Source organism: Callospermophilus lateralis, unplaced genomic scaffold (genome assembly GCF_048772815.1).
Source record: "Callospermophilus lateralis isolate mCalLat2 unplaced genomic scaffold, mCalLat2.hap1 Scaffold_177, whole genome shotgun sequence".
In the NCBI taxonomy this organism is placed as follows: domain Eukaryota; kingdom Metazoa; phylum Chordata; class Mammalia; order Rodentia; family Sciuridae; genus Callospermophilus; species Callospermophilus lateralis.
In genome coordinates this window covers 1,740,648-1,768,184 of record NW_027512821.1, presented here as the reverse complement: position 1 = coordinate 1,768,184, position 27,537 = coordinate 1,740,648, and positions in this window count along the sequence as shown.

Here is a 27,537-nt window from a genome sequence, read left to right as displayed (position 1 = left end):
GTTTCTTTCACTTAAAAACCCAGGGTTGCTGCACTTCCAATGATTAGAGAAGACCCAGGGTAAAAATGCTGACACCAACTAAATAAAGCCTTTATTCTGCTCTTGCAGGAGAACAGGTGATAGACATGGAAAGTCCTAAACCTGTTTGGAGTCTCCCCCCACAAAGTATTTGATTGGCCCAAATTCTCTGCCCTCTCTCTCTCCCAGACAAAATGGTTGTCCTCATGGGGATCTGACAGCACCGATGCATATCACCCAGAGCCCAATCCTGTTCCAGACCTATACTTCAGTGGGTTGGCTGAACCAAAGGTGCAGCTGATTCTAAAAGTAGGAAAGAGACAGCAAAACACAAGTACATGCTTAATCATAACTCTTTGAAGAAGGGAAATTAAAAAATCGAGCCACAGTGTTCCATGTCTTCCATGGAAGAAAATGTAGATAACAAACCTATTCTGTTACAATAACAACAATAAGCTCTAGATAAAATATAAAAAACAATGTCCTGAGAGCCCTAGAGACTGATTTGTCCCTAATGTTGGATATAACCAAGAGGGGAAAAAAAAGTGATCCAAATAAAATAAAATTATAGAAAAATTTGGTGGCTAGGACTAAACAGATAAATAATCATAAACAGACAAATAAAAAGAAAACGCTCACCTAAGAGGAGAGATAGATATACTTTGAAATTAGCAAAATCTTAAGGATCAGTGAATCAACTTTAGAAGGCCTAATTAAGTGCTAGTTGGAGTCTTAGGGGAGAAAAGAAAAATAATGAGATTTTAAAAAATATGAAGAAATATCCCTCGGACTGGGGTTGTAGCTCAGAGGTAGAGCACTTGCCTGGCCTGTGTGAGGCACTGGGTTTGATCGTCAGCACCACATAAAAATAATTCAATAAAATAAAGGTATTGTGTCCTCTTACAACTAAAAAATATATTTAAAAAAAGAAATAGAAAATTTCCCCAAATTTGGTAATCAACCCGAATTTTCCAATTTAAGAATCTCAACCAAACATAATCCAGTCATTTTTGAAGAAAATCATGGCTGACATAGCACAGTCAACTTCTAGGAAACTGAAATCAAAAGAAAAATATTTACAGCATAGAAAATCACAAACAGGATAAAATAATCCCAAGATTCCTCATCAGAAATTATGGAGGCCAAAGCACAAAGAAGTTGTGTTCACAGTCATTTTAAAAAGGGGAAAATTCAATATAAGTATTTATTAGCAAAAAATGTCCTTCAAGAATAGTCAATGAGCCTTTTTTTTAGGAATGAGAAAGCAAAAATCTCCCAATATCTGCTACTTCACAAAAACAACGAGAACACTAGAAAAATTACTGAAATATGCTTTTTCATAACTGGAAATTAGCCAAAGGCTTAGAGAACTCAGATGAGCATTTATTCAGAAAAAAATGGTCAAATTTTAATATTATAATTTTGAGCTTTGTTGCTTTTTCCCTTGCTCATCTCACAATACCCTCTCCTCAACTCCATGGCATCCTTGAAAACCAACAGCTTTGAAAACACATAATTGGCAAGAAACAGCATTTTAGCAAATGCATTAAAGGGGGCAGAAAAGATTCAGAGCGCCACAGAAAGCCCCACCCCTCAGAACTGTTCTGATTAGAAAAATGCTCCCAAGAAAAGGTGATAGGCAAAGGGAGACATTGGTGTAAGGCATTTGAGAATGCTTCATTTAATCATTAACAGATTAGTAAGATGTCTGAGCAGAGAATTCATTGACTGCAGCACCAAAAAAGAAAAATATAATAATAATGCAGATTACATAAAATTAGTTAAGGAAGGTCATTAAACTAACAGCAACAACAAATAACCCAAATAACACCAAAAGCTACAACAAAAACCCTGAGTAAATATCACCCTCATAGTCACTATAACATAACTCAGAGGTATATTACAAAAAAAAATGGTCAGTTTTCAACAGGAAATTATGAGACTTGCAAAGAAAAAGGAAGCATTACCTATACATGAGCGGTGGGGGAGAATCAGTCAATAAAACCTTCCTAGAGAAAGCCCAAACAGAAGTAGCATACGAAAAAAATAAAAGATTTTAAATCAACGATTATAAATATGATCAAAGAGCAAAAGGAATCAATATCTAAAGAAGAAAAATGTGAGAATGTTTCTGACCAAATACAGTCAGTCATTAAAGAAATTATTTTTGAAGAATCAAAGAGAATTGAAATAAATATGAGAAAATTAAATGTAGAATATGCTTTTAAAAATGACCAAGTATTGGGGCTGGGGTTGTGGCTCAGTTGCCTAGCAAATGTGAGGCACTGGGTTCAATTCTCAGCACAGCATATAATAAATAAATGAAATAAAGGTTCATCAATATCTAAAAAAATATTTTTTAAAATGACCAAGTAGCACATATGGAAGGATGACTTAACAATTAGAAATCCATCTATCTAATTCACTAAATTGAGATTAAGAGAAAAATCATTATCAACTCAATAGAAAAACTCTTTGATAAAAAACAACATACATCCATGATTAAAACTCTCTCAAACTAGAATAAAAAACTTCCTAAATTTAATAAAAGATACCTTCAAAATGGCTTACCATATATTGTACCTAATGGTAAAATATAAAGAACTTGAACTTTCTCTCCTAAGAAGAGAAATAAGGTAGAAATGTATGTTCATATTGCTTTTATTCAACAATAAAGCCATTACAAAAAAAGGAGGTTTCTCAACAATGGTTCTATTTGCATTTGGGGTTGCATGATTTCATGCTGTGGAGGACTATGTTGTACATTGTATCATGTTAGGCAGCATTCGTGATCTCTACCCACCACATAAAAACAGCAAGAACTGGACTGTGAACCAAGAAAATGACATATTCTCATTTTCCCTTGGGGGAAAAAAGTCACCCCAGTTGTTAACCACTGCAATAATATAATAAATAAATAAATAAAATGGATTGCAATCTGGAAGTAAGAAGTAGAACTGTTATCTACTTAGCAGATAGCATGTTTGTTTACCCAAAAATGACTTCATACAAAAATTTATACAAAAATTACTAGTCAGTTTAGTGAGATCACTAGGTACAAGGTTAATATAAAAAAATCAATTCTATCAGAAATAAGAAATAAGACAGCTGAAGTTAGAATAACAATGCACTTAGAGTATAACAAAAAAACCATAAAATAATTTTTAAGAATGAATTTAACAAAAGATGTGGGACTTCTCTATATGGAGTACTGCTGAATGCTACATGGAGTACATCACTGACAGATTTAATTAGAGCCCTAAGTAAGTGGAGAGATATACCATGTTCATTGACTAGAATGGAGTAAGCCAATCATTCCCACAGTGTGATAAGTAGAATTTGTAAAAAAAAATAACTTATATTATGGCTTTCTCAGGATGTACTCCTAGATTGGATGATAAAATGCAGGTGAAGTTCTTAGTGTGGTATCTGGTGCACAGGAAGCTTGCAACAAATCTTACCTATTATCATTAGTTAATTACAGCTTTCTTCACTGTTAAATTCCATCTGTTTCTCCCAGTTTTAGTTTTCCCTCTTAAAACTGGTGAATTCCTCACTGGATTAGTCAAAGCTCTTCCTGAATTTGAGCAAACAGGCTCTTCTCAGCTACTTCTGGCCAACTTGGAACTTACAATGCTAGAGCTGGCCATATAAAGCAGCTGATAGATCAGCATGACTGAGTAAATGAGTTGTTCTGCTTTCTTTACAGGTGGAGGTGAATATCATAACAAAAGTCAACCATCATCCTCTGTCACATTTCTTAGCTACTAAGCTCCTTCAAAGAAAAATAAACTCAAAAGGTGATTCTCATGAATCAGAAACATTGTATTGCTGAAGAAATAAAATTAACTAAAACCCCTTTTACATTATAATAGCAGAATCTAAGAAATATGTGCAGAAGTAAAATTAGAAAACAAAGAACATGTTATACAAATAAAATGGCCATGAATATGAACCTCTAGCCTACAAATTCATCTTTATATTTAACTTTGTCTGAAGAGAGATCCAAGTTAGATATTTACCTCAGCCTTTTTATAGAGTACAACCATATGTGGTCTGCCCATAAGGAAACTCATTTTACTTCCTATGGATTTTCTGAATGTGCTGCTGAGGTTATTATTGGAACAAATGTTTAATATGGAAAAGTAAAGAAAAGTGAAAGTGTTTTAATGATATAACTAAAATTTGGAGAATGATCAACAATTTAATCTTGTTTAGCCTTTGGTTGGGACCCTCTTTTGACCTGCTCACGGAAACCAAAACAGAACAAGCAGTGATGGGTAATTGCTTTTGGAACTAAGTAATGGAGCCATTGTGCAATGATAAATCAAGGGAAGAGTCTCTTCCAGTAATGTAATTAGCAGTTCCATGGTCAAGGCAGCCTCCAGAAGAGAATCTGATGATGTAAGCGGATAACCTTCATGGCCTAATCAAGTCTGCTACTAAAGAAGCTCAAATGTTGCTATTTTTATTACAGTAGCAACCAACCATCTGGGTCAAAAATGGGGAAAGAAAACAAGTCAGGGGCAATCATGTTTAGCCACAAAGAACCATATTTGTTTTTGTAGCAACTGAGTAACAACGTCTCTGGTGAGCTGCTAATGAAATCCTCTTCTCTTAGCATCTAATCAAAATTCACAGCCAGAAGCAACATGGAATGAGTATCCAAGCTAAAACATTAATTATTCTATTGTTAAAACTGTCTCAACAGTGGGCTTCAAGCAGACACATTCTTTGTGAACAGAAATGCTTAAAGCGTCATTCCCACCCTTTGATGTTTGAACATTTTAAATTAAGTAGGAGGAAGGGTAAATAAGCTTCGCATTCCCCAGGGCGATCCTGATGGGCAGCAGAGGGAAAACGCAAATTTATCTTTCGCCCTTCAATTTTTGAGAAAAATAAATGACCCTTAGATTCTAAAAGTCATGAGCATAGGAACTAAGCCAAATTAAAAGTGATTGATGGCTTTGGTCCCATTTAGTTAGATCACAGTTGTTTTATTGCAAATGTATCTGATACCAGTATTTGTTAAAATTAGAACAACCTTGTACCTATGTTTTCTTTAAATGTAGAGATGCCATTGGCAAGGCCTTGAACATGAAGTATCACAGGCCATCATCATCCAAATAAAAAGCAGATTGACGCTCTTAGTGTGTGCAGAGCTCTGGGCATGGTGATCTGTAGAGAAATCCAATGTAATTTACCCACCATATGGCCTATTTTCTGCTTTTTTTCTAACGGCAACTACACATGGCCTTCAAATGTCATTTTGTGAACAACCATATTGTATAATTTCAGGCTAAAAATAATCACAGGTGTTTAGAATCCTGGTTTGCAAAAAGTTAGTCTACAATTAATGATGATAATATTGATTACTATATTTAGTGTGTGCTTGATATTTGGTAGATATTTTAGTAAACACTTTACATGGATTATGTCATTTAACTCTCATATGATGTACTTTATTATTGTGTTTACTTCGTATCGGAAGAAATTTGGTACTTAAAGACATTTGTAACTTCATCTAGGTCACACAGTTCTTCAGTTGAGGAGCAGGGTTAATAACATATGACTGTATCAGTTTAGAGTTCAGTTACCCTGCACCTTGGCAAAGAATGAGTAGCAGTAGTGAGTCTGACAGGCATTGGGCTGTCTATGCAAGCATCTTCCAAATGCTTCAAGTCACTCAACTCTCACAATCCTGTGAGATCAATATTACTTCTATTATTGTTATTGTTATTATTGTCACTTGCATTTTACTAAGCAGAGGAAATGGAGACATGGAAAGACTAATCAGTGACCAGGATCACATAGTTCTCTGGTAGTAGAACAGGGATTTGAACATTTTGCTGGCTCTGGAGTCAACACTCTTAACTATTTGGTCCATTACTGACATGACCATTATCCTTTACCTCCTCCTGAAGCTTCCTTTGGCTTTTTGGAAATTAGAAAATGCAACTGTCTTTTTCTGGAGTATGAATTACATGGTAGTGTACAATTGAATCTCATAGGGCAAGGGTGGGCAATTAAATGAAAATCAGAAAAATAAAGAAATAAGACCCTGATTCTGACTTAGGCAAAAATTCATTTTAATTACTTTATTTGACTTTGAATCGGGGTTTTTTTTTCATATCTCTTGGGCTTGATTTTCCCCATTATAAAATAAATAGGTTACACTAGATGACTTATAAAATCCTACCACTAAAATCTTCTACTAGTCTTTGCCTTCCTTCTAAGTATATGCTTATATGAGCACTCAACCTGTTACAGATATTTTACTATTTTGTCTAAAGCCAAGTCATAGTTTCCCAACTGTTTTTATGAACTCTCTTTACCCATATTTAAAGACAAACATGATTATCTATTTCTGAATAGGTAAGATTTTAATTCCAGAAAAAGTACTCATAGAAAAACACACATCACCTTTCTTGGGCATTAGTTTTAACATGTTTATAGGAAAAAGAAATAACAATAAAAAACCCCTTTTCCCTCCATAAGCCTTGAGGGAATTCATTAATATTTGTTAACCATAAAGAAAGCAACTTTCAATATGAATTTTTTAAAATAACCTAGTTGTGATACTCAAGTATGCCCCCACTTGGAAGACATCTTTAAATTGTTTCTAAACGTTCTTTCTCATCAGTGGACTCATTGAGACATTTCTCAAGAGGGTGTAAGAAACAAGATGTAATTACTATATCCCTTGGGTGGGTGTAGAAATAAAATGGATCTGAGAAAATGAAAAGTGGAAATGTGTTTGAGACAATGAAGATAAGGAGGGCTCACTTTCCACTGAAGAAGAAGTAGGCTTTCAAGAGCAGCTGAAGCCCAGGATGAAGTTCAAGACACTTGAAGTAGTGCCATCATTTTTTTTAGTGGAGAGGTATACAAAAGTCATCAATGGTGACCCACTCTTTAAAAAAAAGCATATTTGTACACTTTTATATAAATAACATGATTCAATATGACATCTTTAGTATCTGACTTATTTCTATTCTAAAACCACTTCGGGAATGAAGTAAATGTTTGCATTTCCTGAAGAAGCCTGAGAAAATAAGCAAAATATATAAAACAAGAGACTGATTCAGTAAATGTACCCCATACCTATAATAGAATGTGGCTTGGTCACTAAAAGTCGTATTCTAGAAACACTTTTTAAAGGAAAGATGTTAATTATGTATTTTGACTTATATATTACCCTCTGTATTAATAAGTATATTATAAAACAACTGAGCTTTGGTGTCATCTTGCAGCGTGTATGTTCCAGGTGGTATGTATACCAAAGTAACAGCTAATTATTTCTTACTGGAGGGGTATCCTATCATTTTATATAGATAGATAGATATAAATATATAGTTTGTTTTCTGATTTTTCTGCAGTGAACGTGTTAATTCTATAATAAGAGCAAATATATTTTTAAAGCAACCTAAGAGCAGACAGTGTGTGCAATCATCAAGAAATAATGTATCTCAAATCACATAAGGGTTGAGACTGGGGATTTATTGGTATGTTAGACTTGCCCACTGAAAGCTGTTCTGAGCTCCAAGACATTGCTGCTTGGCTGTCAATAAATAACTCCAGTCTGGTAGGCTTAGTATGACCCACTTTTGGACATTGGCTCAATATCCAAGTGGGACCAGATAGTTATTGATTATCTAAGAAGAAGGTCTTACAATGAATATAGCTAACTCTACATCTCCACAAGAATAGTTCCTAGAGATTAAGAAGAGGGAAAATGCTTTTCAAAATGGCAACAGTAAAATAACAACTTGAACCTACTCAGGATATTTAACCTTGTAAATGGCAAGATCAGATTTACAACTGGAGCCAGAGAGTCTGTTGTTTCTCTCTTTGATTTACTCTTGAAAGGAAGAAAGCATGTTAAAGAGATCAAAATGTCTAACTCTGGGAAAATCTATCATAAACTACCTCATTCTGTTACTGGCAGAAGTATTAGAAACCAGAAAAATAAAAGAAGCCAGAAGACAAGACTCTTCATATGTCCTAAAAGAGTTTTAAATCCTTTAGAGCAAACCCTCAGAAGAGAACAAGAATCTGGCCAGAAAATATCTTCACATTTATCTTGCTAAAAACAATTTTTTTTTCCAAAATGAGTCCTCACTTTCTAAATGAAAATAGAGTAAATAAAATTTATCTACTACTAAAATTGTACATGTGTTCTAGTGAGGCATAGTTTACAACTCAATAATCGACAAGTGACACAAAAACAAGTGTCCTTAATGGTAGGCTAAATACTGAAACTAGGTAACATGGTTGCACTGGGTACCACCCTGTGTTCATAGAGCACATTGCAAAACAATTTCCTCCACTGCACAGATCTCATTCAGTTTTTAAACTCAACCAGTGAAGTATGTATAACAATATGGTTTTTACTCATTATTTTTCAGATATGGATACTAAGATTAATGAATTGTCTACAATGAGAAACTTCCTTTATTTATGAAAATGAGACTTCTTGACCCGTAAACTGACAATATCAAGCTAACTCTGAAAACCATAGATATACCAGCCTCATAAATATTTTCTATTTTCCACTATGTAAAATAAGAAAATTCTTACTATTTAAAAAAAATTAACTTCTCAAAGATCTGCCTATATTCCTTTTCAGAAATCAGTTTATTTTTAAAATCTAGGTGAAATTCATGTAACATAAAATTATCCATGTTAAAGTGAATCATTCACTGACATCTGATGTGCTCACGGAGTTGTGCAATCATCATCTCTATCTGGTGCCAACATATTTTCATCACCCTAAAATAAAACTCCATGCTTGTTAAGCAATTGGGGCCATTGTCCTCCTTTCTCAAGCCACTGACCACCACCAACCTATATTCTATTTTTCTAGACTGCCTTTGTATATTTTTATATAAATAACATGATTCAATATGACATCTTTTGTATCTGGCTTATTTCAAATACCATAATATTTTCAAAGTTTGCTGTGTTGGACAACATTTGCATCAGGACTTAATTCCCTTTTATGGTTGAATACCTACTCATACATATTTCTCTGGCTACTGATTGCATGACACATCTTTTGTCATCTTTTTACTTTCACCAGCCTTTGTCTTTGAAACTATAGTGCTTTTTCTATAAACAGCATATAGTTCAGTCTTGTAATTTTTTATCTAATTTGTCAATTCTTTCCTTTTTTTGCATTGTTTAATCCACTCCCATAATAAATGAGTGCTAGGTAACCTCTTGTTCTCTATATTTCATCTTTATTTTGCCCCTCCACTCTTCTTTTTTGAATATTTTCTAGTGTAGCATTTTAATACCTATAATTCTTTTCTGAGTTATTTCCTTTGTGCTTACTCCAGAACTTAAAACATAGATTTTTAATTTTTTTGTATTTATAGATGGACAGAATGCTTCTATTTTAATTGTTTATTTGTATGTGGTGCTGAGGATCAAACCCAGTGCCTCATGTATGCTGGGCAAGCGCTCTGCCACTGAGCTACAGCCCCAGCCCAAAATATATATCTTAACTTACAAGAATAAACATATTTATACTAATATATTACACTTATATAGGTCAAAACCTAACAATACATTGTTGTAATTATAAATTTATAGAAATTCATATTTATTTAAGTAGCTAAGAGATAAGAAGAGAGCAGGTTTATAAAAATATAAAAGTATACAACTCTTGCCAAGAGTTCACTATATTGTTTCTGTCTTAGTCCATTTTCTGATACTACAAAAGAATACTGGAGGTTTCACAATTTACAAAGCACAGAAATTTATTGGGCTAATGGTTCTGGGGGCTAGGAAGACCAATAGCATGGGGACAGCATCTGGTGAGGACTTGGCTGCCATGTCATGCCATGGCTGAAGGCAGAAGGGCAAGAGATGATGAGAACAGGGGAGCAAGCAAGGGCCAAGGTTGCTTTTGTAATAGTCAATCCTTGGGATATCTACCCTAATTCCATGATGAAGATATTGATCTTTTGATGTGGGTAGAGCCCCTGTGATCCAATCACCTCTTTTAAACCCCACCTTCCAACACTGCGGCCCTGGAAATTAAGATTCCAACACACAAATTTTGGAAGACACATTCAAATCATGGCATTAAATCTATTTAATATTTCTAAATCTCATTATTTATTCTTGTGGTTTTAAAATTTCACTTGGTTTTATTTCTTACTCCAGTACAGCTGTTCTTATAGTCAATCCATTGTTATTGAAAAATTGTTATTATTTTACATGATTTTTTTTAAAGCTAGTTAAGAGTAAAAAAGAAAAGAAATATTCATGAACGCTATTTTTGTAATTACCTAATAACCTTCAATGGAGCCCTTTGTTTTTTGCATGTAGGTTTGAATTACTGCCTCTTTTCACTGCTTTCAGACTGATGAAAACTTACTTCAGTATTTCTAGAAAATCATGACCAATTCTTTGGTTGCTAATTTCTAGTATTTCTATCACTCATTTGATTAACAATAAATTCTTGTAGTCTTGTCTATTTTGGAATGTCTTTGTTTCATTTTTATTTACTGAATATCATTTTTCTGGGTTAAATAGTGTTTGACTTTTTTTTCCAACGCATTGAATGCATAATCCCACAGCATTTCACCTCATTCTTTCTCTCAAAAAGTCAATGGTTAATCTTGTTAGAGTTGTTTATAAAAGAGGAGACATTTTTCTCTTGCCACTTGCAAAATTTCTTTTTCCTTTGTGTTTTGCCTTTGACTTGTGTAGATTATTTATATATGCACTAATTATGTTTGTAGGAGTTTTTGATGTGTGTGTTAATACTTTTGAACAAATTTGGAAAGTTTTCAGTCATTATTTAAATATTTCTGTCCTCTCTTTATGGTACCACATCACGCATTCCTTGGTGTATTTGATAGTGCTATACATTTCTCTGAGACTTTATTCACTTTCTTCATCTATTTCCTGACTGCATAATAAGTATAGATGCTTTTTTAAATTTTAAAATTATTTTTATGACAGTTCAAGTCTATTGTCAAGTCTACTATATTTTTTCATTTCAGTTATTTTTCAATCCAGAGTTTCTATTTTTTTAAATAACTTCTCTCTCCGTGTTGATGAGATTCTGTCACCATACCTTACTTATTTAAGAGTAATTTCATTAGATCCTTGAATATACTTAAAATAACTGTTTTCATCCATTTTTATTTTAAATATGAAATCTAAACTTTCTTACAGGCAATTTTGTTTTCTGGAGTTTTGTCCCCTGTGGGTTGGTCATGCTTTTATGTTTTTTACAAGTCATATTTTAAAAATATGAACACATTAAACAATATGTTATGGCAACTCTGATGCTGAACCTCTCCTTTAGGAGCTTGATGCTGCTGTTAATTCCTTGTTTGTTTAGTGGCCACCTAGATTGTTTTTGTAAAGTCAATTGTTCCCAAAGCATAAGACCTGAATTTTTCCTCAGAGGGTGCAGCCTTGGGTAAATGTACAGTCACTCTGTGATGAGAGTAGTTTTTGCAGGCCATTTTGACTATCTTTTTCCTCCAGCCTCACCCAGACATAGTCATCAACAATTTCCAGATCATGCATCATTGTTTTTAACAACACTCTGAAGCATAGATTATTGCCACAGTCTGATCCAGTTAAGTTCAGAACTCTTTGTAAGACTTTATTCTGTCTTTTTCTTTCTTCCTCCCTTTTCTCTTTTCTCATCTCTCTTCTCTTTTTCTTTTCATTTCTTTCTTTCTTTCTTTCCAGAACAGTCTTTGATGTCTGTCCTGACCCCAGAGAAATCATCTTAGTAACCTTCCTCCAGTACCCTCATAATGAACCTGACCTACAGTGTGGGTTCCCACCAGCCTTTCCTAATTGCTTTCCCCAAACTTGATCACTGATTTTGTGAGTGCACGTAAGTAGAAGTTTTCCGTGCTCTCTTTCAAATACAGTCATTTCCTTTGGGAAGAGTTTGGGGACCTCGTCCTCAGTGTCTGGCTCTTCTGCTAGGCAGACATTTCAGAGCCATACCTATAGAAAGAGAGTGGGCGCAGTGAGCTGATTCTGATGAACTGTTGTTCTGTTTTAGAGCAGAGCTATGGATGAGAACCGTAGCCTCTGGTCCCCGCACTATGAGGAAGCAGAATGTCCTATTCCAAATATATTTCACTGGCATATTTCAAGTTGGTTATTCAGGGAAACTTCAGGCCTCTACAAACACAGGAAAGGCTCTGAAAAAAATCTGTCTTTTTGTTAAAAGAAATCCACATTTACTGACCTTAGTAAAGTAAATAGAGGACACAGGCAAAGGTTTATGAATACCTCCTTTTCTGCCTGGGAAAAAATGTTTACAAGAAGAAGAGATTGAGGACCTGACACCTGGCCCAGACAAAGATTTCTACCAGTATCTGTTACCTGGAAGACTTTATCTGCATAATAAGACAAATACTTGCTTGCTGCACATCTCCCCACAACCTTCAATAGCCTGGCTTCCCTCTCCTCCTCAAACCCAAGCCCCTACTCACATTTAAAGCTCTGTGTAAGGTTCAGCCATAATTATCCCCTTTGAATTCCATATTTAATGTGTGTGGCTTCCATGCCTAGACATGCAATAAAGTAGCAGGTTCTTTTTCCTGCTATCGTCTATTATCAGTTAATTTCAGAGAATTATTGAAACTTCAGAAGAAAATAAGAGTACATTTAAGACTTCCCTATTCCAATTGGCAGCTAACTGAATGGACCCACCTCCCTGCAAGAAAACTAGGTCAAGGGCATTAGGGCCTCAGCATAAGCCATACCCAGGAGAGAGACTCTGTTCTGTTAGTGGGGTTGGGTGGTGGATGGGAGCCCCAGCCTCTTGGTGACACTTGCCCCGAATTTAGCCTCTACAACACATAGATGGATAAAGGTGCGAAATTCTGCTGGGTCACCTTTCCAGAGAGAAAGCATAACTTTCTACTGGGAGTTGAGAGAGACAGATTCATGTGTCCTGGGCTTCCCCGCTCCTAGAGTGGAAATCCCATCAGGTTGAACTGAAAGGAAGGAGTGGGAAGTAGATCATGATTCAAATGATACAGACTCAGATTGCTCTGACCAAATGTAGTTGTTTTTCTTAAATAAAAGCTTCTTAATTTTCTATGTGCTCTTAGGACAATTTTCATGAATTTAAATGGCCCTCTCTTGAAAATAAGTTCCATCAGTTGTGCTTCTTTCCTTGGGGAACAGGATCACAGAGTTCTTCTAATTGCTTCTGGGGATGTGGAACTCTACTCTCTGGTATTTTTATACCAGAGATAAATGTGATTCTTGAGCAGACCCCGATGAGAAAGAATCTCAAGAATTAATCAACTAATAAACTACTTTTACCACCTCGTTTAGCATTCTACAGAGTTTCTGAACAGATACTTGGAAACAATAGGGAGCATCCTAGCCACATAGCTATTTAATGCCACTTGAAGGATAAGAGGAAGTCATAGATGGGAACATTTTAGGTGGCATTATACTTATCATGTGATAAGTTTCTGTCTTTTATCCTAGACAGTCTTGTGATTTTCTAGGCTCAGGTTTCCCAAGTGGCTCCTGATTAGCTTCTCTTTGCTACACTGGTCTTCCTCCATTTGTTATCAGCTTCAATGCAAGAGGTAAAATATTTCAATTTTAGTTCAACCTTTCACAAGAAAAAAAGTACTTCAGTGCTTTAGAGCTATTCCTTTTATCAATACTCATAACAGCATACATATAATTTTTATATATTTTATATAATACAGGTTTTATATGCCTGCATATGCAAATATAATATATAAAAATATTGAGGTTAATGTATTTTTCCATTTCTTGTGAAGTCCAGAAAAAATAGCACATTTAATGAACACTAAAAATTCCCTTAGACTGTTTTCTGATAGCATAAATTGAGAATTTAATGTTAAGCCATAAGCCCCAGCTCAATATTGTAATAATCTTTTTTATTATATTCCCTAAAATATGTTTCCACATTATGTTAAACCAGAAAACATCAATATTTCAATCTTTTGAAAAGAAACAGATTATTGAGGGGAGTGAAGGGAGGAGAAAGGGGTACGGGGGTAGAAAGGGTAGTAGAAATGAATTGCATATTATTACCCTCTGTACATGTATGACCATATAACCGGTATGATTCTACAACACGTATGACCAGAAGAATGAGAAGTTTACACTTCATTTATGTATGATGTGTCAAAATGCATTCTACTGTCATCATGTATAACTAATTAGAACAACTTAAAAATTACAAAAAAAGAAATGTAATTTACAACATGATGTTTATATAACAAGATGGTAATAAAAACAAAATTGTGAAAAATATGGGTCAAACTGTAGTATCTAATAAAAACAAAGTAAGCAAAAAATCACAGGGTACTGAATATCTATATAAATTTTTTAGAAAATGCTTCTATTAAAGAGATTAAAAAGGCAAGGGAGATATCTGTCTATCTCAAAAAAAAAAAAAAAAAAAAAGCAAGGGAGACAACCAAGATACAGGTTTCACTATTGGCCAGCTCCCTGATGAGCCCTGAGATTTCTTCTTTGCCAATCTTGCAGAACTCTGGTAAAATTAGGAATTTTGCATTCTGCAGTAGAAGACTTATTCATCAAGCTTTTGCCCATGTCATTATGTGATTCAATAAATCTAAAATATATCTGTTTTACTTTACGTTATCAGACTTAAAAAAAATTCCCTATTGTTATTTTACTAGAAAATTCTTCAAATGTTACAGTAAAAGTTATTATAACAGTAAGACCATAAACTCAAAATTTTATAAAAAAGGTGATTTTTTTTCTGTATGCAAGAAAGAGGAAGAAAACGGGAAAACAATAAGATTCTTCATAAGAAAAGCTCTACTGATCTACTCATCTGTTAATATTTTGAAATCACAGATATGTTCAAAATATATCTGAATACAGAACAAATGTGAGAAACTAGACTAACTTAAGAAATCTATCTGGACTTTTCTTGAAAAGTTTCCTGTTCTGTCGTGATGGTTTTGTGTTTCAAAGAACTAATTAGTTTTTTGTTTTGTTTTGTTTTTTTAAGTCTAGATATTCCTTGTGTCCCAGAAGCCATAGAACAGAGGAGCCTTTAAGCATTTATATAATTTGTCATAGGGAAGTTCTGGATAAAGGTATTTTTGATAATTAGATAGGAAGAGGTCTTTATAGATAAGAAATAAATGGAAAAAAGTTTTCATCAATGTTTAGTTATGGAAAGAATCTAGGATATCCAGAAGGTAAAATCAGTACTTTGATTCAAGAATGTGGAGTCAAATCTCATAAAAGTCAGTCAGCCAACCAGACCTTTATTCAATCTAGGCCATGAGAATTCCACCACTGATAGGCCCAGGTGGTCTATGACTCCCTTGATGTCATATGTAAAATGCTGTGTTTGTGAATCTGTTCATCTTTCCAAAGACAGAGTTCACGGCTTCTGAAATATGCAACTCGGAAAGTTCTATGAACCATTCAATAGTCAGTTGGATTCTGAATCACACTCTTAATTAATCAAACTCTTAATTTGTAAAAAAACAAACAAAAAAAAAAACTCTCCAACCCCATTAGTTCAAAGCAGTAAACAATTAATTCTTCTCATGACTATATGGGCCAACTTAGATCACTGATTTGGACCACACTTGATTGATTGTGAAAGCACATACCTATAATCCCAGCAACTCAAGAGGTTAAGAGGGATGCAGATTTGAGGTCTGCCTCAACAAATTATCAAGACCCTGTGTCAAAATTTTAAAATAAAAAAGGGACCAGGATGTAGCTAAGTATCTGTGTCCTGTGTTCCATCTTCAGTACCCACCACTCCCCACCAAAAAAGCTCTCAGAAGGACTCATTCATATGTCCATGGACAATACATGAGTTAGCCAGGAATATCAGGTCTCCTATAGTCTCACACATGTGTTTGGCAGTTGCTTTTCTGGGACAATAATAGTGACCAAGTCACTAGCCTCTCATCACTCAGAAGGGTAGTTTAGACTTATTAGTATGGAAGCATCAGGGGTCCAAGAGAGAATAGAAGCATGAAAATCCTTTAAAAGCATTGATTTGGAATCAAAATACACTATTGTCACTTCCTTTTCTATCAGTGCAACAATTCAAGTACCAAGTCCATTCCCCATTCAAGAAATAGAGAAAAACATTGCACCTCTTGATGACAGAATTCTCAAAATCACACAAACTGATGGCATGCTATATGGAGGAGTATAGAATTGAGGGAATGTATGCAATTACACAGTGTCCCTAGTGGTAGTTCAAAATGTTGGTTCTAATCCATTACTGTGCCTGTCATCCAAACCCTTACCGTAGCCTCATCATGGGAACACTGTACTTACCTCTTTTTTGATGCATGAAGACACAAATTGGTGTCAACATACTTTATATACAACCAGAGAGATGAAAAAATTATGTTTTCATTGACCACGTAAAATGGTTTGACTAAGAAAAGCATATAGGTGGAAACCCAAAGTCAGTTCTGAACTTAGACCCTAGGAGACCTCTGGGTTCTTCTCATCTTCTTACACCTTGCCATCCTTACAGGTAAAAATGAATTCTCAAAAGAAGAGGAGAAAAACATGGAGAAGATCTGGACATGTAGAATTGCAGTGTGAAGAAGACTGTCTGGTATCACCACAGCCTCAGGAAGAGATACCCTAACTGTTCCACAGAACCATGAACAGAAATGGCTAGACCACCGACTGCTCTATTTTGGGATGATTTGTTACACAGCATTGTTGGAAATGACCAAATGATATACAAAATTACAAAAGATATGAAGGTCTCTTTTCTTATGGATCTTACAGTCTCATGGGGAGATATACACAGAAACTAATAAACCAGCAAAATTATATCAAATATATAGTTAGTGCTATGGATAAAATGAGTAAGGAGGTAGTAAGGAACTTCTTTAGTTGGGAGGATGAAAGATTTTTGACAAAATACTGCTTGTGCTTTCAAATACGTATCGGGAGATGTCAACAAAACCTCAGGCACAGAACTCTCTGCGATAGTGATTTTCTACATTTTACTACAATGTTTTTAAGATGCCCTAATTCTTAAACTCCATATGTTAATAAGATTTCCATTCCTAAATTAATGCCTGAAATAATTAACTTATAAAGAGAAAAGTTTATTGTCTCACAGTTTTTTAGGTTGCAGACCATGATCAGTTAGCCTGTTGCTATAGGGCCTATGGCAAGTCAGCACATCATGGTGGCAGAATGGCAAAGCTGTTTATTTCATGAATTGCAATCAAAATAGAGAAAGAAGAAGGGATGGGGTCATGCCTTCCATTACATAAGAACTCCTAATAGGCTCCGTCACTTCAAGGTCCCTTCACCTCCCAATGGTGCCAAGCTGGGGATCAAGTCGTTAACACATGAGAATCTGGGGCACATTCCACATTCAAACAATAGCACTTCAACTGTCACTCAGCCACTCCTCAATAAGGGAGTCAAATTCAAGTGGATTAGAGTGACTAGCGATCCAAAAAATAAAAATCGATATTATCCGATGACATTATAGCATGTTACAAGTAAAATATTGCTGTTCATTTGCCTTTTGTTAATGAACAAGAGAGAATTTATGTAACTCCAAAAGTTTACTTGCTTGATCTGATTAAATATATCTTCTGGTAAATAAATTTACAACTCCTCAAGACACAGCTTATTGCAACTGCTATTTCATGCTGATCTTGGAGTCCCTGTCTTTCCTTTGGGTTTAATATTATAGCCATTGAACATCCTGAAGTCCCACTGACAATTATTTTAAAAAAGAAAAAGCAGTAACTAGCCTGCTTCAAATTGCTCAGAAAAGCATCTGTTACCAGGAAGGGAGGCAGCCACCCAATAGTGGCAGAGCCCAGGAGCAACAGTTGAGCAATCAAATTTTATTATTCTTCACCAAGTGGAAAATCATCTTTTATTTGAAATCTTTTTGATATTTGGATGGTTGCAATGATCCAAAAGGAGAATATGTTCCCACTAGGCCTGAGCTGAGCTCATTCTTACAGTTATGTTATGCCTTCCTGATGACGTGATCCCACCATGCACACATCAAAGTGATATTTTATGGTCGGCTTTTACATCTATCTGGCCATGATATAGGGGAAAGGCCACAGTATCATGAGTCCTGCATGAGAAATGCACATGATTCTGAGTCCTGATCACTAAAGGGCAGAGAGGAGGCACCATCGGGAAGTCGTTAAAATATACTTAATCTGCAAGGCTTTGATAATGGTGGTGAGAAGATGGGGTGTGGTTGAGAAAATGAGAAAGAAGAGAGAGAGCAAAGCATTTATGCAGAATAAAAATGTTCTAGACCATAGATCTACCATCCTAGTTTTATAACTGTGAGATTTTTAGAAATGTTATTGCTCCCATCATAAAACCCCTAAGGATTCTTGAAATATTCTGCTAAGAAATGCACAGTTTCTGATCACATTCTGGCTGTTTCTCAAGATTTCCAGGACTCTTTCTCATGGCTCCTCTCAGGGTCTTGCTATATTGAAATCTAAATCCACCCTGCAGGGAGACAAATTTATACATCCAACCTCCTTTTCTTACACACAGTCAACACTATTACTAGACAATGATCAAGTACCCAGTAACCGAGATCCAAGACGCAATTTTATTATTTTGTCTAGCTTCAATTATATATTTAGCAGTAATCTAGTCTATAGCTAAATTCTGGACTTTTGCTTTGAAATCAAAGAAGGAGAAGGAGTAGGGCATAAGAGAAGACAATATATCCCTATAGAGTCATTTTCAGCACTGCAGACAGCTAGCTTGAGCATTGTTTAAGAATCATTTAACCTTGAATACCTTCAGAGATCATTATACAGGTTATATATTCAGACAACACTTAGAAGTAGTGTGAGACAGTTGTGAACCTATTTAATAAATCATGTTTATTTGTTTAATCAACACTTTTAAAGTGCAACACATTTTTTTCAATATAATTGAATTGTATCCATGACCTCATTAGTAACCGAACTTGATTTTTATACAGAAATGTTTACATATACCCTCTATATATACACTCAATTTTCCTAATGAATGGAACACTAGGAACTTTGCGTGCTCTGGCCACTGATTAAAAATAGAGATTCTGTGGTATCATCCTAGACTATCTTGAGCCAGAACTTGAAGATTGACTCCTAAGTGTCAAGTATGTTTCTAGAAGTACTAAAGACCTTTTGAAAATCTCCACTCTACCAGTGACTTGTAATGCCTTTACATTAATGTTAATTCCAAACAGGATTGTTGGTTTTATATATTATTATCTGTTAAAGAAAATATAAAAAGCCAGATAAAGAATAAGGAGCCATAAAAATAAGTCAGGAAGTTCTGAGTTTTTTCTAAGAGCTGGTACACAAAGTGATCTGGTCAAGTCACTTAAGTCTCTAATCTCAATATCTTAAAGTAGAGTGTTTTATATTAACCTTATAAGTTCCCTTCCAGCTAAAAGTTGATATGTGTGTGTGTGTGTGTGTGTGTGTGTGTGTGTGTGTGTGCATGCATGTGTTTGTAATTTATAGTGGCCAAATAAATCATCTTAAAAATAATTTCACTTGTGATTTTAAATGATTCCACCACAAACTGGAAATTAGCACCACATCAGTGTTCAGTTTTAATGTGAATTATCATTGTGACAATTTTTAATGTATATAGTTCCATTTCATATGTTGAATATCTAGTCCCAGTTAATAATGTATATAAACAGAAAGCAAAAAAATGACAATTTTTGTTGTTCAACTTAAGGATTAAGCAATCAAACAAATTTTGACAACCAGACATAATTATTCAGAAAATTCCCCAAAACAAAAATGTCTACTACATTTTACAAAGGTATTCACTTTCCCCCAAAATCTATTTCTTTTGATATTGACTCAGGTATTTGAGGTCATTTCCCACAAGCCAGTGCAAAAGTACTTATTAGTTTGGAATGGTAAACTGTTTCTATTTTCTCAATACATTTCTAAATGTAATGAAAGAAGACATTTGGGGACAGTTGCTATGGTACCTCTACCTTATGAATATCTAGTAAATAGAGTTTTTCTGTGACACAAGTTCTTTCTACAGCCTGGTGACAAAAGTCTCCCATGAGGAAAAACAGAGGGTGTCAAAACTGAGTCCATGGAATCCAGGAGGTAAATCTATATGAGGGGGTCCTAAAGAATTGGCTCTAAAATTATAAAAATCTTGTAAACATAAAAACACAAGTTTATATGCAAAGAAATCCATTTATAAATTTATACTAAGATGTTTAATGAGAAATAAAGGAACTGTTAATGCCAATAGAGAAATCTAGAGTTCCTTCACCATTTCCTAATGGAACTTGGATATTTGGTCATTGTGAGATCCTGGGCCCCTGATTGAGTGTTTTATAAATTTTAGCCCATGCCCTGATATAACAAAATTAATTTTTAGCCACCCTGTGGCCACGTTGTTTCCTCAGTTTGGAGAGAAGTTAAAGGAGATGATGTGACCCAAAGCAAAAAGACACATTAACAAACTGTCAACATTTAAGTGTTAAAAGAAATTCCTTATATCTTACACTTACTTTTCACATTGACAGTTTACACTATTGTTGGGATGACTTTACTAAGCTCCTAAAACACTATTATTACACATGTTAAAATTTTATATTCTGTGTTTATAAACCACCATTGAAAATGTTCTATCTATCACATATAATGAAAAAGCTGAAATTGCTTTTTGTGAAACTAGAAAGAAGACAAGATATCCACTCTCATCATTCCTATTCACTGTAATAATTGAAATTTTAGCCAGAGCAATTAAGCAAGAGAAGAAAATGAAAGGAATACAAACAGAAAAGGAAGAATTCAAATTACCACTACTTGCAGATATATGATTCTATATTGAGAAGAGTCAAAAACTCCAACAGAAGACTTCTAAAGCTAATATACAATTTCAGCAATGAAGTAGGAAACAAAAATCAATGCCAAAAACTAATATCTTCCTTTTATACCAATAATTTTCTTTTAAAAAATCAGGAAAACAATTCCATTCACAATAACCTCAAAAATTAAAATGCATAGGAATAAATCTAACCAAGAAGAAAGACTTCTACAATGAAAATTACAGAAGACAGAAGAAATAAATTTAAGAAGATACAAAAACAAGGAAAGACCTGTGTGTGCACAGGTAAGAAGAATTAAAATTGTTATATGGCCATATCACCAAAAGCAATTTACAGATTCAGTGCAATCTCCATTAAAACACTAATGACATTCTTCCCAGAATTAGAAAAAAAAATCCTTATATTCATATGGAAGAATAAAAAATCCTGAATAATCAAAGCAATACTAGGCAAAATAAAAAGCAATGTTGAAGGTATTCCAAAACCTGACTTCAAATTATACTATAAAATCTTTATGGCACTGGCACAACAAGGTGCATAGACCAGTGGAAAAGAGTAGAAGACATAAAGAGACAAATTCACATAGATATAGTCATCTGATTTTTTTTAAAAAGAGACTAAAAACATACAATAGAAAAATGATAGCCTTTTTAGCAAATGGTGCTGAGAAAAATGGATATCACATGTGGAAGAATGAGACTAGATCCCTCAAAAATGGATGAAAGACCTGAGAATTAGACCGGATGCTTTGCAACTTGTAAAAGAAAATGTAGGGTCAACATTTCAATATTTAGGTATAGGCAAGGACTTTCTCAATAGGACTTCTAAAACTTAGGAAAAAATATTAAGAATTAATAAATGGGATGAAATCACATTAAAACTTCTGTATAACAGGAAACAATTAGGAATGTGAAAAGAAAACCTGTAGGATGAGGGGGAATTATTTCCAGCTACTCTTCTGACAGAAGAATAATATCCAGAATATATAAATAATTAAAAAACCTTTCATGCCACAAAAACAACTCAAAAAATAAATGGACATATAAAATTGGATAATTTTTAAGAAGAAACACTAATGGTTAGTAAATACATGAAAATAATCAACATTTTTAGTGTTTGAGAAAATATAAATAAAAACTACACTGAAATTTCATCTCTGGTTAGAGTGGCAGCCATCAATAACACAAAGAATGATAAAGGTTGAAGAAAAAGGAAAACTTTGACGCTGGTGGTAAATTTTAAATTAATACAATCACTATGGAAATTGGTATGGAGATTACTGAAAAGCCTAGGAATGGAGCCCCAAAACAACCCAGCTATACTACACCTTGGTATTTATTCTTAAATAATTAAAGTTGCCATACTATAGTGACACATGCATACCTGTGTTTGTAGCAGCACAATTCACAATAGCCAAGCTATGGAACCAGCCTAGGAGTCCATCAAGGAATGGATGCATAAGGAAAATGTGGAATATAAACATAATGGAGTTTTATTCAGCCATAAGGAATAATGAAATTGTCATTTGAAGGAAAATGAGTGTCACTTGACAGCGTTATATTAGTCAAAATAAGCCAAACCCAGAAAGTCAACGGTTGTATGCTTTCTCTCATATATGGAAGCTAGAGAGAATAAAGGAAAAAAAGGAGGGAATCTCATGAAAATAGAAGGACTACATATAGAGCACAGGAATAGTAGCACTGGAAGGGAAAAAGGGACAGAAGAATTAGGTACTGAGGAATAAAATTCACCAAATCCTACTGTTATATTCTGTGCACATACAAATATGTAATAAGTCATCTCACTACTATGCTTAATTATAATACACCAATAAAAACTAAGCCCTGCAAATATCCTATATAGATTAATAGACTAAATTCTGACATTAAGAACTCTGGAATAGAAAAACAGCATATCTATTCAATAAAGATTTCTATTTTTATATTATCTTTGTTCCACATACTAAGTCTTATTTTACTTGACATAGTCATAATTCTTCTGGGGCTTCTTTGTCCATAGGTTTCCAAATTAAATGAAATTACTTAAAAGGAATCAATAACAAAGTGATGACAGCTCAGAACTGGATTGGTTCCTAAAATAATTCCCAATCTTTTTTACCAGAACAATGTTAGTCAAGTTTGAAGAATATTTTAAGAGGTCCTAAATCAGATTAAGTGCTGACTTTCAGATCTGTGTACCTCGGAATGCTGCCAGATAGCAATCTCTGAGATTGAGTCATTTTACATTAGGAGAGCTTGTTCCGATGATGCCCAAATGACTCATGGCTTCAAATTCTCTTAAAAAGAGCCATGAGACCTGCAATGTTAATTACATTATGGCACTAAGTGGAGAGGTATTTAATGGAGATGGATCAAAATTATGCATCTCAGGCTCCTGTCAGCAGAGTATTTTGGAGTACAGGTTTGTCCTCACAGAGAATGCATCCTGGTCTCACAGCACCAGGGTGGTTAGTTTTTTCTACTTTGTAAATATATCTTTAATGAATGAAATTCTAGAAATGATGACCAAAGTAATTAGAATGTGTGTGATTTGCCTGGTCTGGCCAGGCTGCTGCAGGAGACAATAGCACTGGGCAGCAGCTGCTGGGTGCTCACGTGGTTTTGTGAGTGTAGATTTCATTCTGAAAGGAGTATTTTATTGGAAATGGTCATTTCCCTTGGGTATGGATGATAGATCTGGTGGACAGCTTGCTCCAAACAACATTTGTTTTGATGGAAAGAGATTTTGTTATGCCTTAACCAAACAGACACTCTGTACATTAATCAAGGACAGGCTGTCTTTTGTGTTCTTAAAGGAATGAAACAAAGGAGTTTTGTTTAGTAGGGTTTATCCAGAAGAAAATATCTTCCAAACCTCATTTTATATGTCTGCTTTGGTGGGATATGTGCCTTTTCTGAAATGTAAGGAGTCAGATTATTCATCAACCCACAACCTGTATTCCTAGTGTATATTTACAGATATTGGGCCTTATTTTCCACTCATTTAGAACATACTTGGGGCATGAACAGTTAAGTGCTTTGAGAGAGTTTTATATATGCAAAGTCTACATAGATGTATTGCTTTTAATTCTGTTAAATAATGAGAACAACACTGTCTGCTTCTCTCAGTTCTAGAAGCACCTTGAGACTGGAGACAAAAGGAATTAGAACAGTTCATTTCTCTGAAGTCTTATAAATGCAAAGACTGCCTTGTCCTAGGTACAAAGCTGTGAAATGGGCCAGGGAGGCTGGAATTTACTGAGCTCAAGCTATGAGGGAAGGACCATTTCGTCATATCTGAGCAAGAGCAGCAAAGCTGGGCCACCATAGAGAATGATGTTCTTGAAGGCAGGGCCACAATTACACAGAGAGAGAAAAACCCTGCCCTGGAGAGAGGCAAAAAAAGAGAGAAAGATACAACAGACCTGTGTTTTATTGATATGAATGTATATCTGTACAGGTAGAAGATTAGATATGTGCCTATATATGCATATCTACACATGCACATACATATGCTTATCAGCTTGATTTGTAATTTATACACACTTAGATGTACAGTATAGAAGCCTCCAGTTGCTTTCTGGTCCAATGCCCTGCTCAGCACTGAATTTTTCCTACGTTAGACTTTACTTTTGTTGGAATATTTATATTTGCATCTTATCTATTTCTAAGTTTCAGAGTTAATTCATATGAAAACATACTCATGTATATAAAGTTATCAGAAACTACATATATAGCCTGTTTGTAAAAAAATGCACATGATGAAATAGTATTATAACATAAAATGTATCTAAAGGTAAAAACTGCTAAATGTGTCTTTTAAATCACTTAAGTCATCTACTTTTAACTTTTCAATGTATTTCCTGTTAACCTGAGCCCACACATAAGCAACCAGTTATACATTTCTCCTTAATGAAAAGTGGAAAACACAAAGTTCTCAAGAAAAGCAAAATTTTTAAAAGAGCATCTTATGTGGAAGTCTACAGCCTCATTCTTAAAGTAAATAAGGTACGACTTATTTTTGGTGTAGTGCTGGGAGCCATCAGCCAAGTAGGTATGACAAATTCCTTGCCAGCTTACTCCCATGCTGTCTAGTGGAAGGACTTCTGAAAGGTGACCTTGCTCAAGGACCAGGGCAGGATCCGTGTTTAGCATAATAGGAGAGTAGGGTGTTTCCCCTTTAGAATAGGGCAGTTTAGCATAATAGGAGAGTAGGGTGTTTCCCCTTTAGAATAGGGCGGTTTAGTATAATAGGAGATTAGGGTGTTCCTCTTTTGGAATAGGGCGTATCCTGCTGCTGAGTTCCTCTTGAGTGCTTAGGGTCAGACAGTATATTTTGGGAGACAGAAGCCCATGCGGAGTGGATTTGAGAGAGAGTGGATCAGGGCAGAGTGTGGATTTGGGAAGAGAACGTGGATTTCCCCCAGAACGTTTTTGTAGACGGCCGGTGTGAGTTCGGGAATAAAGAATTGCTGTTTGAATCTACAAGCTGTGTGGAGACTCGTGATTTGTGCCCAGCAAAAGACTGCGGCAGTGTAGACTTACACAAATATTTGAAATAAATTAAAATGCAAGATTAAAATGATTCTGTTATGGGGCTGGGGATGTGGCTCAAGTGGTAGTGCGCTCGCCTGGCATGCGTGTGGCCCTGGGTTCGATTCTCAGCACCACGTACAAAGATGTTGTGTCTGCCGATAACTAAAAAATAAATATTAAAAAATTCTCTCTCTCTCTCCTCTCTCACTCTCTCTTTAAAAAAAATGATTCTGTTATCCAACAAGTAATTTTCTAGTGATCAAATCTGTATTAGAGAAAGCCAGGAGTTTGCTATTGCCTGAAAAATTGATAGTTATATTCTAAATCCTGAATAAATTAGGAAGTCCTAAGTATGCAACTACTGCTTTTGTCTGTTCTTGATTAGGCACAATAAAATAAAGAATTAAAAATTTCAGGGTGCATGCATCCTCAGAACTTCCATCCATCCCCCTTTGAGCAGAAAGGACTTTGGATGGTGACTGAATACATGTTCTTACACAGACTAATGGCAGTCATGCAGGGCCCTTGTGGGAATCTCTTTAATCTGATCTGGAATTCTGGGAATGTTACTGCCTGGTCCGAAAGTTTGTGACCCACCCATTTTTTGTGATTGTCTTCCTTTTTTTTAATTTCCCCAAAGCTTTTGGTCTGAGTCCCAGAGCAGAATATATTTGTGATAAATGGATCTTAACTGAACCAATGTACAGGCAGAGTTAAATAAATTAAAAGAGTATTTATTGCCAACACATCCATTTCAATATTTAAAAGTACTTTCCATTTACTAAATATGGTAGTGTTGGCATTCTTAGCCATCATGATGACGTTTTCTCAAAGAAATTTTCTCAAACCAGAATAAAATAAACTCGTTTCCATTGTATGAAATATAACTTAAAATTATTATAAAAGGGGAAAAATATGTGTGGCATTTTTTATTTTATCCTCAGCTAAAAACAAACAAATAACAACAAAAAAAAACCTTTTTGCAGACTTTAGCGTATTACACAGGTTCCAAGCTAGACTCACATAGAAATAACTAAAGAGTTACCCCACCCTCCCTCAGCAGGGCCTAAGTATGCAGCACACTGAAATTTTTGATTGAAGGGCTGCCTTCTTGCATGTCTCATTTTTCATGAGGAACAAATATGAGAATTCATTTTAGGATCAAAATAGAACATTTCAGTGTTATACTTGACATTAACATTGTCTGTATCTGTCAAAACAAACACCAGTTGGATGACAGATCATCTTGTTAAAAGAGCCTTGCTTCAGTGGCTTGGGACTCACAGGCAATTTAGTCACTCTGGCCACAGCTCCCATTGATATTGGGCATCATTTGAAATAACACATACACACTAAATATGGTCTTATTGATAAAATAAAGCCTACGAGCTTATTAACTATGAAAAAGTATTGGCTCTCAATTTTACTATTTATTGCTTCTTTACTTTTAATATTAAACACATGGAGATATAAGAATATTATTATTGAGGGTTAGGATTGTAACTCAGTGGTAGAGTGTTAAGGTGTTTACCTAGCTTTCATGAAACCTGGGTTCAATCCTGAACCCAGGTGTATCTTAAATGATATATATATAATTTTATCCTAAGTAAAAAATAACAACAACAACAAACAAACAACAACAACAAAAACATCCCTTTTTGCGGACTTGAGCTTATTACACAGGTTCCAAGTTAGACCCACATGGAAATAACTAACAAGTTACCCAACCCTCCCTCAGCAGGGCCTAAGTATACAGTAGGCTGAAATTTTTGATTGAAGGGTTGCCTTCTTGAAAAATGTCACATTTTTCATGAGGAACAAATATGAGAATTCATTTTAGGATCAAAATAGAACATTTCTCTGTGTATGTATATATTATGAAGCAAAACTCCTCTTAAGGTTTTGGTATAAGATGTTCTTTATTTTACCATTGGGAATAAATATTGCAAACATAATGAGGTACTTTGTTATTTTGTTCTTACAAATCTACAGTCATCTTTAAAGCCATTCAATCCAACTTTCACAATAGGAAAAGTTTGTCAAGTAAGAATTTCATTATAAGAAGTCATGTGCCTAAGCCGTCTCCTTTTTTTTTTCCATGCAACA